We start from the raw sequence: 16,083 nt of genomic DNA on the forward strand, positions 1-16,083 counted from the left end.
ATACTTTGTATTAAGACCTTCAGGATCTTTCGAAGACCCGCTTTCTGGGCCTTTAGTGTCAAGTTCTCAATCTCAGTGTCTCACCAGGGAAGGTGCTCTGCAATAATCTCCAAGAACGTCTGAGCATAGCTTGGCGGTTCAGGACCTTGCGGCGCAGGCGCGGAGCCACGGCCGTTGGTATGCTTCCTATTCTTCTTAGCATCTCTGTCCTCTAACAGGTCATCTGCTCCAGGAGAACTAGGGCTGGGCGGTTAATCAGGCAATGACTGGCTCTCCATACTGAGCAGCACACGAGTCTGAGTGGAAGAGTGTCAGTGACCTCGGGAAACTTGGTGAGACCCAGAGTTCGGCTCAAGGGCTTCTCATTAATCCTTCCGGCTTCCTCTAGCTCCGCGCACTCAGGTTCCGTCCAAGCCAGGGTCCGGGCCAGGGTGTGTCCCGGCGCTCGGCTAGAGACGGCCGGTGAGTGGGGCACGCAGGGTCCTGGGTCCTGGACGGGTGGGCCTGGAGATTCTGAAGTGGTCGTGCCGAAACAGGTCTCGCGGGGAATACCAGCGAGTGGCCTGGGGGTGGCCTGTCCGCAGATCCGGCCGAGAGGTGCCTCCGCTGTTGGGACTCGGCACGGTATCTCGCCTCCCGGGTGGGCACAGCCTAGTCCTTCGGCTGCAGTGACAGTGGGTGATGCTCTCCGGGTGAGCCTCTGGGAGATGGAAATGATCAGAGTTGCGTTCTGCTCCGTTCTAGCTGGGCGAGGAAGGGCTTCTGTATTGGGGGTGTTTCCAAGATGTTTAGCGGGTGCTAGGCACTAAGAGTTTTTGCAGAAATAACTCATTTAATCCTTGCTTTAACCCCATGAGATGTACTATATTATCCTCATTTACAGATAAGAAAATCGAAGCACATAGAGACTAAGTACCTTACTTGAAATTACCGAACTTGAGAGCAGTAGTATTTTTCAATGATTCTGAAGATGAGGGTTGATGCTTGAACACAGCAGGTGTTATTTGTTAGAGGTACTGACAAATTCTGTATATCAAATGCTGTGAATCTGTTGTGACTTTGAGCCAATCTTTATGGACACTGTTGTCTGAAGAGCATCTTGTGATAGGCCTGGAGACTTGACCATCTCTGTTCTAGAGTTGAATGGAGGCTGCTGAGGCTAACTCTGGTGCATTGGCAAAGGCTCCGGGAAGTAGTCAGTACAGTACCAGAAAGCAAAGCACCAGGAGAAGAGCTATTCATTTTTTTTTTTTTTTTAATGTAGAAATTTTCTTCAGTGTGGTTTCTATGTGTCTGTCGTAGGTGTCACATACACAAACAATATATAATAACAGTTACACATGTCAGGAGCTTATTTGAAATGCCAAAACAACTGTATTGGGGGAGGGGCAGGGAGGCTCTTATACTGCACACTATATACACATTAGTTAAATTAGAGATAATCTTATATCAAACTGGCATATTGTACCAGTCATCAAGTATTAATAAGCATGAAAATAAACCCTCAAAATTGGCTCTCTCCTTTGAACTCTGTTCTAGTTCTTTCTCTGTTCAGGACATTCTGCCTATTTTTAGGTATTCTATGTTTTAAGAGTTCCAGTGAGTCAGTTTATAACTGTCTTCAAATTCAGATCTTCCTGGTTTCCCTTTGTCTCCAAAACCCTGAACATTTTATCAAAAGTAATCCTTCTCCAAGGTGGACTGTAACATGTAAAAATATAATAATATCCCACTATATACAAAAGTTCCATTGTACCTATGTCACCTATATGGAGTGTGAATGTTTTCAGATCTTCAAGGACTTCTGTTGGGGATGAGGACTTTGCTTTAGAGGATTTAGAGGCTTTGCATTTTACTGCCTGAGAAATTCGCTATTTATCAATTGTGTAACTGTTAATACTTTAGTTCCATTGCACTGGAGAAGTAATTCTCTACCTTTAAGACCTACTGTCCCTTGTACTATCTTGAAATAAAATTCATAGGTAATATTAACTACCTACAGATATAATATCACTATATTACTTTAATTGTAATAAAAAGGAGAAAAAAAGAAACTAATTTAGAATAATATGTATCTCAGCATGTAAATGATTGGATAAAACAGACTATTGTACCTATACATAGAATCACTGGATGCAACAGCTATGAATCCAGGCTGATATGTGAATGTTGTAGTTAGGAATCTAATACCATAAGTGGTTTGATTTTCCTAAAACGGTGAACAATTCCTAGTATCATTCAAAGAGAAAGACATATTTCCTTGATTTTGCACTACATAGCAAATTTCTACAAAATACTTTGTATTTACATGAAAAGTAGTGCTGCATTCCAGCCTCACATAACCATTAACAAATTTTTTTTAAGTCTGGCAGGATAAGGAACATTCTTTGTTTTTGCAGAAATAGCCATCATCATTCAGTTCAATTCAGTTCAGTAGCTCAGTCGTGTCCGACTCTTTGCGACCCCATGAATTGCAGCACGCCAGACCTCCCTGTCAATCACCAATTCCCGGAGTTCACTCAAACTCATGTCCATCGAGTTGGTAATGCCATCCAGCCATCTCATCCTCTGTCATCCCCTTCTCCTCCTGCCCCCAATCCCTCCCAGCATCAGAGTCTTTTCCAATGAGTCAACTCTTCACATGAGGTGGCCAAAGTATTGGAGTTTCAGCTTTAGCATCAGTCCTTCCAATAAACACCCAGGACTGATCTCCTTTAGAATGCACTGGTTGGATCTCCTTGCAGTCCAAGAGACTCTCAAGAGTCTTCTCCAATACCACAGTTCAAAAGCATCAATTCTTTGGCGCTCAGCTTTCTTCACACTCCAACTCTCACATCCATACATGACCACTGGAAAAACCATAGCCTTGACTAGATGGACCTTTATTGGCAAAATAATGTCTCTGCTTTTGAATATGCTATCTAGGTTGGTCATAAATTTCCTTCCAAGGAGTAAGCGTCTTTAAATTTCATGGCTGCAATCACCATCTGCAGTGATTTTGGAGCCCCCCCAAAATAAAGTCTGACACTGTTTGCACTGTTTCCCCATCTATTTCCCATGAAGTTATGGGACCAGATGCCATGATCTTAGTTTTCTGAATGTTGAGCTTTAAGCCAACTTTTTCACTATCTTCTTTCACTTTCATGAAGAGGCTTTTTAGTTCCTCTTCACTTTCTGCCATAAGGGTGGTGTCATCTGCATATCTGAGGTTATTGATATTTCTCCTGGCAATCTTGAGTCCAGCTTGTTCTTTCTCCAGCCTAGCATTTCCTCATAATGTACTCTGCATATAAGTTAAATAAGCAGGGTGACAATATACAGCCTTGACATACTCTTTTTCCTATTTGGAACCAGTCTGTTGTTCCATGTCCAGTTCTAACTGTTGCTTCCTGACCTGCACATAGGTTTCTCAAGAGGCAGGTCAGGTGGTCTGGTATTCCCATCTCTTTCAGAATTTTCCACAGTTTATTGTGATCCACAGTCAAAGGCTTTGGCATAGTAAATAAAGCAGAAATAGATGTTTCTCTGGAACTCTCTTCCTTTTTCCATGATCCAGCAGATGTTGGCAATTTGATCTCTGGTTCCTCTGCCTTTTCTAAAACCAGCTTGAACATCTAGAAGTTCATGGTTTATGTATTGCTGAAGCCTGGCTTGGAGAATTTTGAGCATTACTTTAATAGCGTGTGAGATGAGTGCAACTGTGCGGTAGTTTGAGCATTCTTTGGCATTGCCTTTCTTTGGGATTAGAATGAAAACTGACCTTTTCCAGTCCTGTGGCCACTGCTGTTTTCCAAATTTGCTGGCATATTGAGTGCAGCACTTTAACAACATCATCTTTCAGGATTTGGAATAGGTCAACTGGAATTCCATCACCTGCACTAGCTTTGTTCGTAGTGATGCTTCCTAAGGCCCACTTGACTTCGCATTCCAGGATGTCTGGCTCCAGGTGAGTGAGTGATCATATCGTCATGATTATCTGAGTCGTGAAGATCTTTTTTGTACAGTTCTTCTGTGTATTCTTGCCATCTCTTCTTAATATCTTCTGCTTCTGTTAGGTCCATACCATTTCTGTCCTTTATTAAGCCCATCTTTGCATGAAATGTTCCCTTGGTATCTCTAATTTTCTTGAAGAGATCTCTAATCTTTCCCATTCTGTTGTTTTTCTCTATTTCTTTGCATTGGTCACTGAGGAAGGCTTTCTTATCTCTCCTTGCTATTCTTTGGAGCTCTGCATTCAAATGGGTATATCTTTCCTTTTTTCCTTTGCTTCTAGCTTCCCTTCTTTTCACAGCTATTTGTAAGGCCTCCTCAGACAGCCATTTTGCTTTTTTGCATTTCTTTTTCATGGGGATGGTCTTGATCCCTGTCTCCTGTACAATGTCACGAACCTCCATCCATAGTTCATCAGGCACTCTATCTATCAGATCTAGTCCCTTAAATCTATTTCTCACTTCCACTGTATAATCATAAGGGATTTGATTTAGGTCATACCTGAATGGTCTAATGGTTTTCCCTGCTTTCTTCAATTTCAGTCTGAATTTGGCAATAAGGAGTTCATGATCTGAGCCACAGTCAGCTCCGAGTCTTGTTTTTGCTGACTGTATAGAGCTTCTCCATCTTTGGCTGCAAAGAATATAATCAATCTGATTTCAGTGTTGACCATCTGGTGATGTCTATGTGTTGAGTCTTCTCTTGTGTTGTTGGAAAAGGGTGTTTGCTATGACCAGTGCGTTCTCTTGGCAAAACTGTATTAGTCTTTGCCCTGCTTCATTCCGTATTCCAAGGCCAAATTTGCCTGTTACTCCAGGTGTTTCTTGACTTCCTACTTTTGCATTCCAGTCCCCTATAATGAAAAGGACATCTTTTTGGGTGTTAGCTCTAAAAGGTCTTGTAGGTCTTCATAGAACCGTTCAACTTCAGCTTCTTCAGCGTTACTGGTTGGGGCATAGACTTGGATTACTGTGATATTGAATGGTTTGACTTGGAAATGAACAGAGATCATTCTGATTCTAATAACACCATGAAATCAACATTCCAACCAAAACAAACAAAAAATGCTCACAAATTCTCAAAACTGCCTACAGAATAATGGGAGAGTAACTTAAGGATCTGGGCTGCAAGAATGTAGGCCAGCCAACCTAAGCAGTTAGGCATATTCCTACTAAGAAATATTAGTACTACAAAGTATGCAACTGGATTTTATTCCAAGGTTCTAAATAAATTAGAAATTCTGACTTATCAATCAACTCAGTGGTAGGGTCTTGCATTCCCTGTTTCCAGTTGAAAGGAATGTTCTTGGCAAAGCTGGACACAGACAGCAGCAGCATCATGTTGCTCTTGAGGTTCTCCATGGATGGCTTCTTGATGAACATCTTCCAAGGTTCACCTCAACATCTGGAAGGTTCCCAGTCTCTGAGAAAGGCAAGACTTTTGAAACCAGATATGCTCCTAACCTAGTGGATCTCAAATAGTGCTGTGAGCAGAACCATTAGGGCAACTATTATACAGTTTGTTGCCTACTGTCATACCCAAGGGCTCTGGATAAATTTACAAGAGAACGGGTTAAGGAAAAAGCTTCAATGGGGAAACTCAAAAGTTCAGAGAAGGGCTTTCAGAAGAATAGGCACAGATTCCCATATCTTCCCCATTTTACTGCTAGAGCCAGGATACTCTGCTAGATATTCAGTGTAGGTCAGTATTCTCGGTGAAGGCCTTGCTGTTCTTCCTTCTTATAAGCAAAATGTAAGAACAACCTTGCGAGTAGGAAGATAAACAGACTGTTTGGTACAGTCTGAATGTGGGGTGCCAGCTTTTTAAAGGTGTCATCTGGGAATGCAGTTACCTAATACTTGGAAACAAGATCCTTGACATGTATTAGACCTTCCAGCAGGAGAAAGAAACCACCTGTCTTATGGGAGACTGAGTTTATGTTTTAGATCCTCTAGCTCTGAGAAGAATATTTGTAGGAAGGCTAGTCCCAGTGAGCACATTTTTCAGGCAACCTAGAGTGTTTCTTCTAAGGTTCGTGTTGGACAATACAACTTGTCAAGTCATGTGAACTTACTACATACTCTCTAGGTCTGAGGTAATGCCCAGTATCTAGAGTAACAAGTTCCGTAAGTGATTCTGATGGCTATGTGTATAGCCTTTCTTTTGGAACCAATTTTAACCCAGAATTTTCAGATACGCATTTTCTCCAGTGCTTCCTGCCACAGCCTTGTGAAATTTCACACTATCTTTTCTATAGATCAAAGCATTAATGTTGAGCTCTCAATAGCCCTGTGTTTCCAGCACCAATAGCCTTGTGTTAAATCACTTCTCATCAGCAGAATCCCAGCATGTGAACTGGACATGATCGCCCAGTTGGAGGAAGAACAACTATACATACTGGATCTTCAGGGAACTGAAGAGGGGACTGACCAAAAATATCTGTTTAGGTGAGTAGTATTATGAAAAACCACCAATTTGAAATTTAGGAGACATGAGTTCTAGTCTAAGTTCTTATAATTTGCTGGGTGACTTAAGTTACTCAGTGTTTCCTGTCCAATGAGCAAGTTGGCCTCAATGAACTCTAAGATCTGTTAAGATGAGATCCTTGGGAAGTGTTGTTAAACCTCTGAAATTTGGGGTTGTAGACTTGTTTAGAAGAGTACCTAAACTAGTTGGAAGAAGGGTTGGTGGATTCAGTGGGGATAGCGGTGTAATCATTAGCATTTCTGAAATTTTGTTCTCTCTCGTTGCCAAGAAAATGGTTGCATCCAACCTTGACAGAGTCTTTTCAATTTTTGCTTTTAGGAGGGTGGTTATCTTTCTACATTTGAGAGTCTTCACTCTTCTCATCCCTTTCCTTTCTCTCATTTACCAAAAGTAACTGGCTAAATAGCTAATAGCTCATTTACTTTATAAATGAGCTATTAGCTCAATTAGCTAATAGCTAATTTACTTTCTAATCCCTTATTCTCTACTCATCAATTGGTATGTCTGCTCATTTTCATTTTGGGGGGCTGAACATATTACCCAGTCCACTACTTGTATTTCTTGATGTCTCTTTGCATCCACTGTGAGAACTCTGTTATCTCTTCTGGCCTTATTCACTTCTCTTTCATTGTCCATTTTAACTTTCTCCCCATATAAAGTTGCTAGTGTGCATGAATTAGTTGTCTTTTATTTCTGGTGGTTTATTTTCCTTGTTCTCCACACTAGAGGCAGGTGACATTTGTACTTTAAATGTCTTTCAGATAGGGAAGATTTGAACTGAACCAAAGCATCACCACCAATCAGGCTGTTTTGGAAGAACTAGAGCTTTCAGGGTCAGCAATGGAAAGTCTTCGAGGGAATACTGCCCAGCATCCTATGGATGAAGAAGCCTGTAAAAGTGAGGGCCAATTATCAAGGCAGACAAAATGTCTGGTACAGAAGAAATCTTCTTTTGAGAAAACAGGGATCAGAAAAGTGTCACTGTCTCTCAAGGAGATTTTCACTAAGGAGAGAGGCCCTGAATACAGTAAATTTAATCTAAGCTCAAAATTTAATACACAGCAGAGAATTCCAAAGGGAGCTAGGTCCCCCAAATCTAGGAAAAACTCCAAAGATAATTCAGATTTAATCAAACACCAAAAACTCTTTATGCAAAGGAAGCCTTGTAAATGCAATGAATGTGGTAAAGCCTTTAGTTATGAATCAGACCTCATTGTCCACAGGAGAATTCATGGCGGAGAAAAGCCTTTTGAATGCAATGAATGTGGGAAAACTTTTAGCCGAAGCACACACCTTATTGAACATCAAAGAACTCACACTGGAGAGAAACCTTACGAATGCCCTGAATGTGGAAAAGCTTTTAGCCGGAGTACACACCTTAGTCTACATCAGAGGATCCATACTGGAGAAAAACCATATGAATGTAGTGAATGTGGAAAAGCCTTTAGCCGAAGCACTAACCTTAATCAACATCAGCGAACTCATACTCAAGAAAAACCTTACAAGTGTAATGAATGTGGGAAAGCCTTCAGTGACCGTTCAACTATAATTCAGCATCAACGAATACACACTGGAGAGAATCCCTATGAATGCAGTGAATGTGGAAAAGCTTACAGTTGGATCTCATCTCTTATTGAACATCAGAGAACACACACTGGAGAGAACCCCTATGAATGCAATGACTGTGGAAAAGTATTCAGTCGAAGCTCATCCCTTGCTGAACATCAGAGAATCCACACTGGAGAAAAGCCCCATGAGTGTAGAGTGTGTGGCAAGGGCTTTAGTCGGAGCTCCTCCCTTATTATTCACCAGAGAACTCATACCGGAGAGAGGCCTTTCAAGTGTAATAGCTGTGAGAAAGCCTTCAGTCAGAGTTCAACTCTTATTAGACATCAGCAACTTCACACTAAAGAGTAATATCTGAGCTTTCACTAATCTTGGCATAAGAGCACATAGCATAACCTCCTATAGCTGAAGAGAAATATATACTTGTTTGAATTTTCCTTTTCCACTAGCTATAAGCCAGTTTCAAGCTAGCCTTCCTTCCTTCATGGAAACTAAGTGGTCAGATGAGTGGTCATTTCAACAAGGGGGGGATGAACTTTAAAAACCTTAGATATTCAGTCTAATATTTTGGAGGGTTCCAGTCTTAGAATATACCTCACTACCTTATATCTTTCAGTCCTTCACCTTATCTCTTCCATGGAGCTTTGGTCCCTGAACAACCAGTGAACCCTTTTCTTTCCCAACCACATCAGCCCCTTTACTTAAAAGAGGAAATCCTGTGTGTGGATGTTTTCAGGCTTGCTGGCTCTAGTAGCAGAAGAGAAGCTGGCTTCAGAACAAAAATCTACCCATTTTGGGGATGACAATAATAAGGCAAATTCAATCTCTGGACTTAAAGGACAGTTTTTCTATTCCTTCCTCCCTTACCTTTTTGGCTACACCATATTTTCCTCAAAGTATAACCCATAGTTCTACTAATGTGCCTAATTAATCCTAGTATTATTTTATCTTATCCTGACCAAAAATATCCTAAAAATCTTATATTTAGTTCCTACATTATCTTTTTTAAAAAAAATGCTGCCCTATATTAAAAACATTTTTTGTTTACACACTTCATGAAATGTATACCCTCTGGTTCTGACTCTTACCAATCTTGTAAAGCTGATCTATCGAGGACAAATGCAGCGCCTACCTCTCATTCCTTTTCCTACTTCACATTGCAGAATTGGCACTTTTGGTTACTCTTATGCCTTAAAATTTGAGCCTCTGGGATCCATGATTCTGTGCTGATCCACAAATTTTTCTGCCTCCCAGCACTTCTCTGATTAACAGTGATTGGCTCTGTGACTTTGGGGCAAGAGTTGAGCCAGAATAATTTCATTTTATTGGCTTATAGTACTTATGGTTATTCAATTAGATTGTAAGCTTCTTAAAGACAAAAATCTTATTTTAGATCCCTACAAAACATCCCACAGTGCTGAGTGGTCGCTAAATACCCCGTAATTATTGCTTACCGATTCCTCTCTATCATGGGTAATCAGCCTGCTAGGGTTTATTTGAAATGGCCTAATAGTTGACTTCTTTCTCTGTGTTTCTACTGCTGCTGCCAACTCCTTGGTAGTTTGGACCTAGGTTACCAGAGTGAACACACTGTTGCTGCTCTTATCTCTGTGTCTTTATCTAGCTGTTTTACTAAACTATCACTTAGCTCAGAAAGAATCTAGTTTCCCATTATCCCCAGGAAAAAGTTCAAACTGCTTTAACTTGAAGACCTTCCACAGTTGGATCTATTTATTTATTTTCATTACTCCCCAGTACAACTGGGTGGCCCTACCCTTTGTCAATGCCACAGCCTTTCTCTTCACACTTGGCTTCCTTTCAGATTATTCCATGGCATTCTTTTACATGTCCTGCTTTCTTCCTTGTATTAACATCTCCAGAAATCTTTTATAAAAGCCCTGCTCACATCCTGCCTTCACTGTGATACTTTCAATTGCCCACCTTCTTAGAAGTCTTTTACAGTGATGGTTTGCATCATTCTGCTGTATTATATACGTTCTTATTCTGTTCTCTGGTTCTGTCAAGTGCTTTGAAATTTTTTGAAGTTAGAAATTGTCTTAAATCTTTTGAAGCCCCATCTACCCAACTAGTGGATTCTAGTTTTAACTTAAATTGAGAGGGTTTAATTTAATGGTGCATTTGCTTTAATCTTTTGAATGGTGAGATAACCTCATGAGTCTTTGGTCATTTTTGTTTGATCTTTAATTATATACATTGAGCCTTGGGACTGGCTCTCCTTCAGAGCACCTAGGATGTTGGCCTCTTAGCTCTCCACTTCATGAGACTGTTTTAAGGAGTAGGTGGGTTTATTCATATAAAGTGATGAAAACAGTGCCTGACATAATAAGTGCTCAATAAATGCTAATCGTTATCATTCTATTTCTTCATATCTGCCTGTAGTCTTTCATTTCAATCCTGAAGGACCTGTAACTCCACAGAAATGGAAAACTATGATCACTATAAAAAATAAGAAGATATTTATTCTGACTGCCATTCTGGACAATAGCCACCTACTTTAACTCTACTGTGTATCAAAAATGACTCAAGGCAGCTTACAAGATATGATAAAACAGAAAACTGAAAACAATACAAATCAGCATTAGAGAAAGGAGAAGTTGCCTAGAAGATCAAGATCATGACAAATTGTGGTATGCCATATGGTTATTCAGGTAGAGATGCAAAGTGACCATTCAGGTGAAGTGAGGTGCTCATTTGCTTACACTGTATTTGGATGAGGAGAAAATGTCCATTCTTTAAGGAAAGCTTGATAGATTTAAGATTTATTTCTCCATTGGCCTTCATGTAATTATACAGTGCACTTTTGTTAACAAAAATTAAATTATGTGTTCTCCACAACACCTGGAAAACAGTGTATTTCCCAGTGAATAAATATTGAGTTCTTAGTGGAAGTCTCAGAAAGGCAAATATGAAGATTCTTCTTGGGGTGGAGTTGGGTTAGAAGGAGCAGAGGACAGAGTATACTGCATAATCAAGTAATTACTGGGTGCCAGAACAGCTCTTTTCACACATTTGAGTCATTTTACTGAACATATTATGGGATGAAGAAACTGAAATTTACGAATGTTAAACAGCTTACCCAAAGATCAGGGTTTGACCCCACTACTGGACCTCTTGGGCTTTTCAGGTGGCTCAGGGGTAAAGATTCCACCTGCAACACAGGAGACACAGGTTCCATTCCTGGGCTGGGAAGACCCCCCTGGAGAAGGAAATACCGACCCACTCCAGTATTCTTGCTTGGGGAATCCCATGGACAGAAGGAACCTGGCAGCCTATGGTCCATGGGCTTGCAAAAACTCAGATACAACTTTAGCGACTAAACAAGTGGATTTAAAGGAACAATCCTATGAAATTGGTGACTAGATATGGGCAGGAAGAACAGGGACCAGTAATTCCTTAATTGCTGTTCAGATCAGATCAGATCAGATCAGTCACTCAGTCGTGTCCGACTCTTTGCGACCCTGTGAATCGCAGCACGCCAGGCCTCTCTGTCCATCACAAACTCCTGGAGTTCACTCAGACTCACGTCCATCGAGTCAGTGATGCCATCCAGCCATCTCATTCTCTGTCGTCCCCTTCTCCTCCTGCCCCCCCAGCATCAGTCTTTTCCAATGAGTCAACTCTTCGCATGAGGTGGCCAAAGTACTGGAGTTTCAGCTTTAGCATCATTCCTTCCAAAGAAAGCCCAGGGCTGATCTCCTTCAGAATGGACCGGTTGGATCTCCTTGCAGTCCAAGGGACTCTCAAGAGTCTTCTCCAACACCACAGTTCAAAAGCATCAATTCTTCGGCGCTCAGCCTTCTTCACAGTCCAACTCTCACATCCATACATGACCACAGGAAAAACCATAGCCTTGACTAGACGGACCTTTGTTGGCAAAGTAATGTCTCTGCTTTTGAATGTGCTATCTAGGTTGGTCATAACTTTCCTTCCAAGGAGTAAGCGTCTTTTAATTTCATGGCTGCAGTCACCATCTGTAGTGATTTTGCAGCCCAGAAAAATAAAGTCTGACACTGTTTCCCCATCTATTTCCCATGAAGTGATGGGACCGGATGCCATGATCTTCGTTTTCTGAATGTTGAGCTTTAAGCCAACTTTTTCACTCTCCATTTTCACTTTCATCAAGAGGCCTTTTAGTTCCTCTTCACTTTCTGCCATAAGGGTGGTGTCATCTGCATATCTGAGGTTATTGATATTTCTCCCAGCAATCTTGATTCCAGCTTGTGTTTCTTCCAGTCCAGCGTTTCTCATGATGTACTCTGCATAGAAGTTAAATAAACAGGGTGACAATATACAGCCTTGACAAACTCCTTTTCCTATTTGGAACCAGTTAACTTTCATGTAAACTATGTAGGGCATGAAGCAGAGGAACTAACTAAATTAGTTAGAGGCTAACTCAGGAGTTAGACATGCATACAAAACATTAAAAAGTTGAAAACCTGATATGATTAATTTGCAACTGTAAAGTCAATGTGGAATCCAAAACTTTTGGAATTTCTGGTGGGGAAGTCGGGTCTAAAGAGTAATCTGGAGTGGGGAGTCTTATTCTAAGGAAAGGCGGAGGGTCTTCCAGTACAGCCAAAATCACCGTGACTCGACTTACACTGAAGCATGTCTTCAGAATAATCTCTGTCCTTGCACGGAGCCCCTATCCAGACTCTCAGCGTGGGCCATTTCTGGAAACGCCGTAGGTGGATGGGGAGAAAGGCTCTCGCGGAGGCAAGCTGCCTTCCTTGTCGTCATTCGACCAGAAGGAGGCGCTTGAGTGCGAAGACCACCGCGGAGATAAAGGCCTCTGAGCTCCGCGCTTTCGCTGTGCTCCTGGACTTTCATGGTGACCTTTGTGTGTCCAGATTTCCCGTAACAAAGCTGAGACGGCTACTCCTAGAAGCCACTGGATGGGGGCCAGCGACCGTCTCAACCGCCCCCAAGACATCTTCCAGCTTCCTGGGGGAAGCTCTGAAGCTAGATCGGCCAAAGAGCTCGTCCTACATCTGAGAACTACAATTCCCAGAAAGCTCAGAGACTCGCTGTCGACACAGCGCTAAGACTCTATTTCCCAGAAGTCTTAGGGCCAATTCCCACCCTCATTGAAAAAACCCTCTTTCGTGTCTCCTGCTGAAGATTCTAAAGGCTGTTGTGGTGGGCGATGCAATGCCACGAGCTGTGGCGATACCAATGAGTCTCATTTGGGGAAGGTATCCTAGCCTGAATCTCTGTCACTTCTTTTTCCAGAAAATTGATAAAGTAGAGTGAAGTTTTTACCCTTTTCCGTTAGATTTTGTTCATTTAACTGGTGTGTTAGGCGTCTACTGTGTTAAATCTACTTTCCTGATACGTGAACTGAGATTGAAGATGAGTCACTTTCTTATCTACTCATTCAGCTTCATTAAACAGGCCACGTTCTCCCTGCCGCCCCCGCCCCCCACCCCATCCTAACATGCACAAACACACTCTGAAAAGCATGAATAAAAACCAAAAAATAAACACTGATCGCATTACTTGGATCATCCCTGAACGTAATAAATGTTCTTTCAGCCTTTTCTTCTTCTTCTGATATCTATATATCTACATATGCTAGATATGGAGATGGATTTTGTGTATACATTTAAAAAGCTTTAGTTTTATATAACAAAAGATTTACTATATACATTTATCTTGAACTTCCCCATGTTAGTATTTTCCAATATAATTTTTAATGGTACCATCAAAGAACTAATCCTGTCCCTGTTTCAAGCATTTCTTTTCCGGCTTCCTAAATACCAGTGTTTTTATTTGGAAACCCTAGCAAATGGTTCAGTCTGCTGTCAAAACAACTTTATAAAGTTACTGTTAATTTTATTACTTGTGATAATGACATTATGGTTATGTTTAAAAGGAAGAAAAAGACTGTACTGGTTAAAAGATACATGGGTTCAGTGGTGATGGTGTTTAGTCACTAAGCCGTGTCTGACTCTTTGCAACCCCATGGACTGTAGCCCTCTGTCCATGGGATTTCCCATGCCAGAATACTGGAGTGGGTTGCTATTTCCTCCTCCAGGGGATCTTCCCCATCCAGGGATTGAACCTGTGTCTCCTGCATTGGCAGGCCAGATCTTTACCCCCAAACCACCAGGGAAGCCCCAAAAGATACATACAACAAGATACAAAAGATACATACAACAAGACAATATTCCAGGAAAAAATTTTTAAATAAAAAGTCAGGGGGGGGATTGCTAAACAAGATTGGCAAATATTCATTATTGTTTAGTTTAGGTGAAAAATACACCGGAGTTCACTTTTCTGTTTTGTGTTTATTTGAAATTTTCTGTAATAATTTTTTTAAATGTATACTAGCATTCTTTTTGGAACAATGTGTCCAGCTAATACCTTCCAACCTCATGTTCAAGTCATCCTTTGACCTCTGCTCAAATGAATTTTCAGCTCCCCTGTTATATCTGTAATGCTGACTGATTCCTTTTCCTGGGACCCATCTTCTTACTAGATTTTTTTTCACTGTACCTCTGAAACTAAAGTAAATCTCAGCTCCTTAGAGAACACACGTTTTACCTTCACGCTCTCCCACATTTCAGTCTTCTCCTGATCTCTCCTATGTATATGACTGTGGCATCTATCTGGCTTTTAGACTTCTGCTCTATTTCATGTCTCATTTCATGCTGCTGCTGCTAAGTTGCTTCAGTCATGTCCAACTCTGTGTGACCCCATAGACAGCAGCCCACCAGGCTCCCCTGTCCCTGGGATTCTCCAGGCAAGAACACTGGAGTGGGTTGCCATTTCCTTCTCCAATGCATGAAAGTGAAAAGTGAAAGTGAAGTGTCCGACCCTCAGCGACCCCATGGACTGCAGCCTTCCAGGCTCCTCCATCCATGGAATTTTCCAGGCAAGAGTACTGGAGTGGGGTGCCATTGCCTTCTCCCATTTAATGCTAAGTGGCACCAATGTGCCTGACAGAGTAGTTGCTCAGTAAATATTTGTTGAATCAATATCCACATGGGTGAATCATCCAGCGAACATTCTGCCTTTTATCTGAAATCTTGGGGTCTTGGCAAGCAGGAATCCCCATGCGTGTGGGTAATGCAGCAGCTGCTGTGTGTGCTTCTCCTCTCCCACTAGTGGATCTTATCCTTCCCTTTTTAATTCTTGTTCCAAAAGTCCTCCTCCTCCTCTGCCTTTTAAAGGTGCCTGCCATCTGCTCCCCACCCACAAGCTTCTGTCCTTCACACGTTCCACACCCACTATCCATCCCAACACTGTCAGAGATACCATTTCTTTCTGCCTCCTTGAGGACTTTACACTCACATTCCTTTCACTTTTCAGACTCTCCTTTTCTAGTGACTCATTATCACTGTAAACAAGTCTAATTGCTGTTGTCAGTCGCCCAGTTGTGTCCAATGCTTTGCAACCCCATGGGCTGCAGCACACCAGGTCTCCCTGTCCTTCACCATCTCCCAGAATTTGTCCAAGTTCATGTTCATTGCATGAACATTGCAAACAGATGACTCATTGGAAAAATCCCTGATACTGGGAAAGATTGAGGGCAGAAAGAGAAGGGGGTGTCAGACGATGAGATGGCTGGACAGCATCGATACAAACAAGTCTAATAGTTCTCTCTTATTTAAAAACATAGTCAAAGCTGTGGTTTTTCCAGTAGTCATGTATGGATGTCAGAGTTGAACCATAAAGAAAGCTGAGCGCCGAAGAATTGATGCTTTTAAACTGTGGTGTTGGAGAAGACTCTTGAGAATCCCTTGGACTGCAAAAAGATCAAATCAGTCAGTCCTAAAGGAAAGCAGTCCGAAATATTCATTGGAAGGGCTGATGCTGAAGCTGAAGCTCCAATACTTTGGCCACCCGATGCAAAGAACTGACTCATTGGAAAAGACTGTGACGCTGGGAAAGATTGAAGGCAGGAGAAGGGGATGACAGAAGATGAGATGGTCGGATGGCATCATCAACTCGAGTGACATGAGTTTGAGCAGGCTCCATCAGAAGGTGATGGACAGGGAAGCCTGGCGTGCTGCA

The 16,083-nt window shown here is 41.7% G+C and overlaps 1 non-coding gene across 2 annotated transcripts in view; it reads left to right on the top strand.

The window, feature by feature from the left end:
- LOC102391747 overlaps positions 1–16,083 on the top strand; it is a 23,417-nt gene continuing 7,334 nt past the window's right edge. Inside the window, exons 1-3 of one of the 2 annotated variants that reach the window (XR_006549103.2) lie at positions 1–462; positions 6,327–6,437; positions 7,239–7,375. This is a non-coding gene — a transcript (uncharacterized LOC102391747). The remainder of the gene's footprint in view (positions 463–6,326; positions 6,438–7,238; positions 7,376–16,083) is intronic. The other variant, XR_006549104.2, reaches the window with a different exon arrangement.

This window comes from Bubalus bubalis, chromosome 2, assembly GCF_019923935.1.
Source record: "Bubalus bubalis isolate 160015118507 breed Murrah chromosome 2, NDDB_SH_1, whole genome shotgun sequence".
In the NCBI taxonomy this organism is placed as follows: Eukaryota; Metazoa; Chordata; class Mammalia; order Artiodactyla; family Bovidae; genus Bubalus; species Bubalus bubalis.